A 9550-nucleotide genomic window follows, 5' to 3' on the forward strand; every position below is an offset into this window, starting at 1 on the left:
AACTGCACCTCCACCACTAGAACCATCACATGAAGAGTTCCACAAGGATTAATCGTCTCTCCAGGTCTTTTCAATATCTACATACAACCACTAGGCAAACTGGTTGGATGACATGGATTCAAGTGCCAGCAATATGCAGATGACACACAGCTCTACTTCTCCTTCAACACACATGACCACACCATTACCACCAAGATGGCTCAGTGCTTGGATGAGATTAGCTCTTGGATGAAGAATGGCTGGCTGAAGTTTAACTCTAACAAGACAGAGGTAATGCTGGTAGGAAGAGGAAAGTATTTTGAAGAGCTTGCAACAACTGTCCATGTGCTGAATATACATACCAACTATTGGTCACAACTGATTCACACACACAGTTCCTATTCTAGAAGTGCTCTTGGATTCCTCACTGATGCTAAACTCTCACATAGCAGCATCTGCAAGTAGTGCTTTCTACCATCTCTGCTTGGCTAGCAGGGGCAGCTCCAGGCACCAGCACGCCAAGCGCGTGCTTGGGGCGGCAAGCTGCGGGAGGCACTCTGCCAGTCGCTGCAAGGGCAGCAGGCAGGCTGCCTTTGGTGGCTTGCCTGCAGAGGGTCCACTGGTCCTGCGGCTTTGGCGGATCTCCCACAGGCTGCAGCTGAGTTCGCGGGACCGGGGACCTCCTGCAGGCAAGCCGCCGAAGGCAGCCTGCCTGCCGTGCTTGGGGCGGCAAAATGCCTAGAGCCGCCCCTGTTGGCTAGGAAACTCTGTCCCATCCTGGCCTAAGAAGACCTGGCCTCAGTTATTCATGCCTTGTCATCTCTCGGCTAGATTACAGCAATGCAATATACTTGGGCACGAAGCATTCAGCCTTGAAAAAATCCACTTAGTTCAGAATGCTGCAGCATGTCTCCTCAGCAACACAGGCTACCACGCACATATCAAACTGCTCTCTACACTGGCTTCCCATAGAATTTCAGATCAGGTTTAAGATCTTGGTCTTTATCTTCAAAGTGCTCCATGGTCCGGAGATCTAAAAGATTTCCTAAAGGCCTGGGACAAAGACCGTGGTCAACAGCTCCTCTCCTCTGGCACAATGGAACTCTCAACAATAAGAATAAAGCTCATCTGTGCAGGAGACAGAACTTTCTCTGGTGGGGGGAGAGGGGATGTCCTAGACTGTATAATGAACCGCTCCTGGAAGAAAGGACCTATGCAAACCTCACCACTTTCCACTCCAATTGCAAAGTGTATTTCTTTGTCCTTGCCTTCTCTAATATAAACACATAGCAACAGGTATATTATATATTGTGGCAGGTCAACGACTCACTGGCACAGCGCCTCCTGCTAGTTGTCCAGGGAATTAGCTCTTCACCAGCTCTGAAGCACCCTCTGCAGGCTGGCAGCTTGCCTGATGCTGGCCCCCGTGTCTCTCTCAGACCCTGGTGCCCTTTGGCCAAGGGTTCTGCCCACCACAGTACCCCACACTCTGGGTCTCCCCACCCAGGGAGACCCCTAAACCTCTATCCACAACTTGCCTCAGTGGCTACTGCCTGTTATCATCTAGCCCCTGCTCTCTGGGGTGGACTGCGGTCTATAAACCACTCATCATCGGGAAAGGGAGTTGGACCAGCTGCCTCTGCCTATTTCTGGGCTGCCACTCTGCAGCCCTAGTACCCTTTTGTGGGCCTTAACTTGGCCTGCAGCCTGGGTCTTTGCTAGGCTGGAGCTCTCCAGCTCCCTCTGCCCTGCCCCAGCACTGCTCCACCCTGCGTACCCTCCTCAGCAACCAGGCAGCCAGGTCCTCCTCTCTCAAAAGGCTAGAGAGAGTTCTTTTCAGCCTCCGGCCCTCAGCACTCTTATAGGGCCAGCCGTGGCCTGATTGGGGCATGGACCCAGCTGTGGCTGCTTTTCCAATCAGACCAATTTTTCCATGCTGCAGCCCTCTCCTAGAGTTGTTTTATGCCCTTCAGGGCAGGAGCAGGGTGACCACCACACTCCATATATATAAATAAATAATAATAAAAAATGCACCCTACCAAAACAAGACACTCCACTGTACGTGGTTCTCCCAGTGTAGAGAGGATGAGAGACCAAACAACATGTGACAGATGTGTAATCACATTGCTTAATGGACTACTACAAGGTGCTCAGATATTATGGCAACGAGTGTGGTATAAAAAATTATACCAAATAAAAATAAGACTTTTGTTTCTATCTGACTTCAGAAGTCCCCTAAGAGATCAGTCTTTTACCACATAAGCTATTTGTGAAGTGGTAGCCACAGTCATTTTGAACAATGTAAATCACAGAACAGCCATGTCTGAAAACATCTGCCCCAGGGAACAAGCATCTACCCCAATCTCATGCATGTGAGATGCACTTCAATTCTTCATGGAGATAAAATTGTAGTTCTGAATAGTCAAAAATACTCTGGACAGTCATTGGGCCAAATCCTCATCCCAGTAAAGTGAATGAGAGTTCTGCCATTGACTTCAGAGGGAATTGGATTTAGCCTATTGATGCTTCTCTCCCTCCCATGCACACGCCACATGCGACATAGGACCTTATTCTGATCTCTCTTGCATCTGTATAAATCAGGAGATGCTCCACGGATGTCAGTGGAGTTGCATATGTGTTGGTGAGAGGAGACTCAAGTGCAGTTGCCTGGAAGAGGGCATTGATATAAGGAAAGCTCCCGAGTCAGCTCAGACTCACAGATAAAATCTTAAAGTGCTTGAAGTAATAACTAGTGCAGAGACCAGTAACAAACGTGATCTCAAAACAAATGTGCAGAAGGCCAAAGTCACTCAGTACAATCTAGAAGTGTAAAGGAGGGAAAGTTCATGGCAGATGCAAAAGAAGACAATAAATAGCCCATTGAACAAGCTTGTCATTCCGGATACAATCACTACTGTCTGACTTCACAGAGCTTTCTGGTTTTGTGGCAAAGAGCACTGTGCTACATACAATAGACTGGCAGTGTCTAGTCTGCTTGCTGTAATGCGGGGTCCTATACCACTTGTAGCCATTAGGGCTTCGATGGTGGGCTGGAGCATCTACAGCCACTGGATGCTCTAATGTCTGGAGTATACCTGGTGGCCACTCGGGAACTCCTGGCACTTGCCCAGGATCTCTTGTCACACATGGGCTTCAGGCCACAGCTGGGACTGTAGGTCTCTGTGGGACTAATTCAGTTTTGCCCTGCTGCCCCTCCAGGCTGTCTCCAGCTCCTGCTCCTCCAGGCCCAGCACCAGGTATGAGTGTTTGTGAGGGGGTGAGGGGGACTCCTGAGGCTGGAGGATCAAGTGAGAGGGGCACAGAGGTTCCGAGCTGGGAGGGGCAGGGGAGATACAGCAGGAGACAGAACAGGGGTACAGCACTGTATGAAGATACAAAAGGGGGAGGGAGAGAGTACAGCAGAGGGCAATAAGGCTATAGGTCAGCACTGTAGTATGGGGTGACACTGGGAGACATTGCAGAGTGGAGAGCACTGGAGATGGGAAGAGTGAGAGAACTGAGTGAAAGAGAAAAGAACTGGGTGGGGGGGGGGCAATGAGAAAGGGAAGGGGAGAAGAGCCATAAAATTCAGAAGGGTCAAAGGGGAAGAAAGATAAGGGAGAGAAAAAGCAAGAATAAAAAGTGAAAAGAAAAACAAGGGAAGGAAATGAGAGAAATAGAACAGAAATTGGGGCAAGGAGATGAGTGAGGTGTAGCAATTGTGTCTGAGCATGATGTGAGGGGGCCCTGGGGAGTGATGACTATCTGTTGCATAAGGGAGAAGTTCCACCTATTGCCATTAGGGTGACCAGACAGCAAGTGTGAAAAATCGAGACAGGAGGTGGAGAGTAATAGTAGCCTATATAAGAAAAAGCCCCAAATATCAGAACTGTCTCTATACAGCTGGTCACCCTAATTGCCATAGGCCATCTTCATTTTATACACTCTCAGCTTTTAAATGTAGAGGAAGAGTGCATCCTGCAAGCCATGCAAATCTCTCTGTGTAGCCTGTGGGAGGGGCTGGGCTAAAACTCTTGCTTGTCTGTCTGAAACGAGTGAGCAACGGAGAAATTAAAGCATAATGGGTGAAATCTTTGGTGCTCAAAATCCTTCCTGCCATTGCAGTTGAGAGTTGCTGCTGTCATGGTATGAAATATCCCAAAATAAACAACCTAATCTCCTCAAATCGTGCATTGTAATCAGCAGGTAGAAGTTTTTGGAAAGCTGAGAAGATACCTATGGGCTAATAATTTCATTTGATCAGCAATTATTTTGCTTACATACTTCCGATATTAGCATAAAGTAGGTTTACTTATTTTGTTTTGTTAGATGATAGGCAAGATATACAGGTTTATTTTATAATCTGCTCAACATTTTTTAAAAATATACTCTCCATTTTAGCTTATTCATTGTCATTTTTTGTCATGCTGCTTCAGCAATGGCATTCATTAGAATCTATAAAAACAGACATTTAATGAGATGTTTACTTCATGTAATTAAAGCCTGATATTTTCTGCCTGGAATACAGTGTATTCTTAGTGTTTGTTGATACATTAGAGTCACATGAATTATATAACTGGATATTAATGCTGAACAGGGAGTCAGTGTAGTTTTGGTACGATGAGATCTGTTCTTCCTTTGATACACACCTGGTGTTCCCATTGATGTTAGTGGGAATTCCACGTGCATATTTAGGAGAGGATAAGCAGACCCCTAAGCATGGCACATCTCATGTTACATAGTATTTTATGAAGGGAACAAATGCCTTACATACCACCGGTTTTAATCTGTAGACTGTTGAAGTTATTTTCTCTTTCTTCCTGTTGCCCCTTGTCCATTTGGGGTGTTCTGGGGAATGTGATCACCACAAAAGGGTTAATATGGTAAAGGCCATTTTCAGAAGTTGCATATTATGCTCTTAGGTTATGATTAGCCAGTGTGCACAGGCGCCGACTTCACCTCTTTCATGTGGGTGCTCGAACCCATCTCTGGCCCCAGTCCTTCCCCCACTCCAGCCCTTCCATGAAGTCTCACCCCTTCCCAACTCTTCGCTGCTCCCATTCCAACCCCTCCCCCAAAGTCCCCACTCCAACTCTGCCTGGTCCCCACCAATATTCCAACTCCTTCCTCAAATCCCCACCCTGACCCCGCCTCCTCCCCGAATGTACCACGTTCCTACTCCCCTCCGCCCCGGAGTGTGCTGTTTGGTAGCAGCCAGATGGGAAATGCTGGGAGGTAGGTGGAGGAGCAGGGACATGGCACACTCAGGGGAGGAGGAGGAGATGTGGTGGGGGGTGAAGGGAGCTTGGCTGACAGTGGGTGCAGAGCACTTACTAATTTTTCCTCATGGGTGCTCCAGCCCCAGAGCACTGCAGAGTTGGTGCCTATGCCAATGAGAGTTTGATCAGCTGATGTGATGCTTCTAAATTGATGTTGCCTTATTTTAGGCCCCAATTCTGCAACTGCATCTGTGTGGATGGAGACATGGGTCCCCAATGCGGCTGGGAAAGCGTGGGCTGTGTCTGTTTTCATTGTCACTTGATAGCCTTCTGGAGTGTTTTGTAGGGCAGTGGTTCTCAAGTCGGGGTTGGGGGCCCCTTGGGGGGCCGCAAGATAGTTTCAGGGGGTCCGCCAAGCATGTCTGGTGCTAGACTCGTTAGGTCCCGGGGCAGAAAGCTGAAGCCTCACCATGCAGGACTGCAGCCCAGGGCCCTGAGCTCCAGCATCCAGGGCTGAAGCTGAATCTTGAACAACCTGAACAAGTTTCACCGTGCCCCTTGTGGCTCAAGCCCCGGGCAATTGCCTTGCTTCCTATCCCTTAATGGCAGCTATATCTTTTATATGGAGAAAAACAGTTGTTGTGGTACAGGTGGGATGTGGAGTTTTTATAGCATGTTGGAGGGGCCTCAGAAAGAAAACAGTTGAGAACCCCTGCTGGAGGGGGAGTTTCCACCATATGTGGTTCAGTTAAGGTCTTTATTAAACTCATTAGTTTTTCTAATTAATCTTTATTTTCCAAATAAATATTGCTCCAAACTCAACAGGTAGAGTTTGCAACTGATTATATACAATAATATATAGGATGGAGGAGTCACAGCATTGTACTTTGGGGGGACACTGGGAAGCATAGCAGGGCGGAGAGCATTGGAGATATTAAAAATGACCACCAATATCAACAATCACCACCAAACATTCTTAAGCACTTTCTTTGTAGAAGTCACTGAAATATGCAGGTAGGCCCCAATCTTGCTTAAATGTACACATATGGATTCCCAGTGAAGTCAATGGGACTATTCAGGTATGCAAAGTTAAACCTGCTTAAGCATTCGCATGTTTGGGGCCTTTACGGACTATGGGAGAGATCCGCAAAGCCATATAGGCACCTAAAGCCCATATTTCGGCACCTGTGTCCCAGTTTTAGGCACTGCTGTAATATCAAAACTCTTGCTTGGCTGCCTTCTAGCCCCGTAGGCTCCTAAACTCACTTGTCTCCTAAATTTTTGCTGTAAAAGTTCCCTAGGTGCCTAAGTTTCTGCCTCTGAGCATGTGCACTACTGCCTTAGGCAGGCATCTGGGTACCTATCTCACACCTAAAGCTCACTGCTGTCCTTATAGCCAGGGATGAAAGGCAGAGGAATGCTCATTTTGCTTGTGGGCCCAGTCTGGGGGTGTGCTGAGACACTGCCTAACTCCATGGACCTGAAAAAGAGCTCTGTGGAGCTTGAAAGCTTGTTTCTTTCACCCACAGAAGTTGATCCAATAAAAGATATTACCTCACTCACCTCATTTAACTCCACATAAAACAGCCAGGGTGGGAGGCAACCTCCCTTTACTTTTACCCCAGTGGTTACAGAACTTAGCTGGGATGTGGGAGACTTTGGTTAAATTTCTCTCCCCTTCCTCCCCCGCCCTCCCTCATGATGAAGAGTTCAAGAGGAACATTTCTGGGGGAAAGTCTGGGACTGGGAGTCTGCTGGTGTCGCTCTATAGTGTAATTCAAGGGTGGTAACCTGGCTGAAGCACTCTTGAAACATAACTGGGAGTAATTTACAAGCTGAAGGCTGAATGGGAGCAGGCCAGGAGTGGTTGCTCTGAGCAAAGTAGCATAAAAGGTACCTTAGGTTGGAGAACTGAGGGGCACAGCTGTTCAACAGTCCAGATTGTACCCTGCATAATGTGAGATGCACATTTTTAAATCAAAACTAAAGTTGCCAGCCACAATATTTGCTTGTATTTCTGTCTTTTAAGAGAAAGAGAGATGTGGGCTGCGTAGTAGGAGTCCATGGGCTGGCCTTTGACTTACTGGGTTGCATTGCAAAGATTCACTTCAGACCTATCTGTTAATGTTGTGTGTTCCACTTCAAACTTAGGCAGGTATTATTGTGTTGGATATTTTAAAGCATTTTTTAAATGTGTAAGCAGAGTCAGGATGAGCTCTACCCTGACATCTGATAGTGAATTGTGGCGAGTTGTGAAAAAGAACTTCAGGGGCTGGTCTTGTTTGCATAGGCACACCCACCCCACCTAGCATGAGCCCACAGCCGCCCAAATGGTCACTTTGGCTGCTGTGGAATCCCCAGTTCCTCTGTTACTGGGGCAGGAAGAATAAAGGGTCGTTACCCTGATTATGTGAATCAAGGCCAGTGGAACTGTTTTATGACAGAGGGATTCACCATCAACTAAGTAGCACTTGCTAGACAAGGGACATGGGTTCCAATTCCCAGTGAATGGAAAGAGTGAGGGAGTGGTTGGTTGGGACAGGTTTTTGTGCCTGATGGGATGTCCCTCCTTCCTTGAGGGCCTGAAACACCAATTGCATTACCTCCCCTCTCAACTGTTGAATAGCAGAGCTAGTTTTGATTCCATTAAGACTCTAGTTACAGCCTGCTGTGCTGAATTTGTTTTGGGCCATTGGTGCACCAGCACTGGAGCTCTTCTACTATCAGCTGAAATCACTAAAGAGCTGAGATCACTGAGTGCTGTGTTAACTAGTGGGGGGGAGCCTGAAGATATATTGCTAAGTGGCTGGCAGAGTGCAACAGTTTGTGGGATGGTTGGAGTGGGCTATAGGACAGCGAGTGGAGCGGAGCGGAGTGGAGCAGTTCGTAGGATGGCTGGAGTGGCTCACGGGACGGCTGGCAGAGTGAAGCGTCTTGAGATGAAGGCTGCAGCAGAGCCCTACAGAGAGGCGGGGCAATTGGCTTCGGACCATGTCAGGTGCCCCTTAACACCCTGCGTGTCCCTTCCCCCCACCATTTACACCCAGGCTGGGGGAGGTAAAACTCTGCAGATAAACTTTTGAACTCTGGGGCTGCAATGACCAGGGACAGAGAATTTTGGGTTATTGGACTTTTGGGTGATTTTTGGGTTGCTGCACTCAAGAGACTTTTGGGGTGTTAGACTTTTGGGAATTGGAGTGATCTTTTGGGTTGTTGGACTTAAGACCCTGAGGGGAAAAGAATACTGCTAAACTTACTTGAGGGGTGGGTCTTTTGCTCATGGCTTGTGTTATGAATCCTGCTTGTGGTGTTTCCCCAACGTAATGTCACATTGTTTCCCTCCTTTATTAAAAGGATTTTGCTACACTCAGACTCTGTGCTTGCGAGAGGGGAAGTATTGCCTCTTAGAGGCACCCAGGGGGTGCTATGTAATTGTCCCAGGTCACTGGGTGGGTGCTTGAGCCAATTTTGCATTGCGTTATTGAAACGGAACCCCTAGATACTGAACCAGGCCCTTGTTGCTGCCAACTCAGAAGGGCAGAAGGGTTACAAATGTAATAAATTAAAACCTACCAGGTCTTCTAGGCATCTCCTTCCTTTCCAGTGACATTGTTTGGGCAATATATAATAAGAAATGCCTCACCATGGTGATGTATGGCACTAATCTATCATGAGAGCACTCTCTCTCTGATATATTAGAATGATTCTTCATTAAAACACCATTGATGTGGATATATATCACTCAGCCACTGCCTGGCTAGCAACAACACATGTAGGAGATAAGGATAGGTTTAATGTATTAAATCAAAACTACATGTATCTGAACAGAAAAAAAAGTTGAATGCCATTAAAGAATGGTGAGAGGCAAAATATTAATAGATATAATGAGAGCTTCCAAAAGACGTTTTGGGTTGTTGTTTTTTTTTAATTACAGTTTTAATGGAGTGATGGAAACTGCCCTCCTGCCACCCACATTGTTTTCCTGTTCCAGACTGCGTGGTGGTGAGGGATGAAGCTAGAAAGAAAAGATGCTGGGCAGTGATCCAATGGCATCAATCTATTCCACAGGTTTGTTAGGAAGCAGAAAAAATAATAAAAAGAAATGAGAGTTGAAATGGGGAAAGGTTACATACTTCATTTAGGATTTTCTGAAAGCTTTGGGTCCTTCTCATATTCCTTGCTGTCCTTCTTGACTTTGAAATTAAAACAGAGTTCCTGCTTTTCAGTGAGTTTAAGTGACACAAACTGTAGCACATAGGCTAACAAAGGGAATGGGGGAAAGCAATATTGTATGTTAGCCATTGTTTGTTTCTAGCAAATTATAGGTCTTTGTGGTGGAGCATTTTTCAAAA

The sequence above is a fragment of the Gopherus flavomarginatus genome, chromosome 5 (genome assembly GCF_025201925.1).
Source record: "Gopherus flavomarginatus isolate rGopFla2 chromosome 5, rGopFla2.mat.asm, whole genome shotgun sequence".
NCBI classification, from domain to species: domain Eukaryota; kingdom Metazoa; phylum Chordata; order Testudines; family Testudinidae; genus Gopherus; species Gopherus flavomarginatus.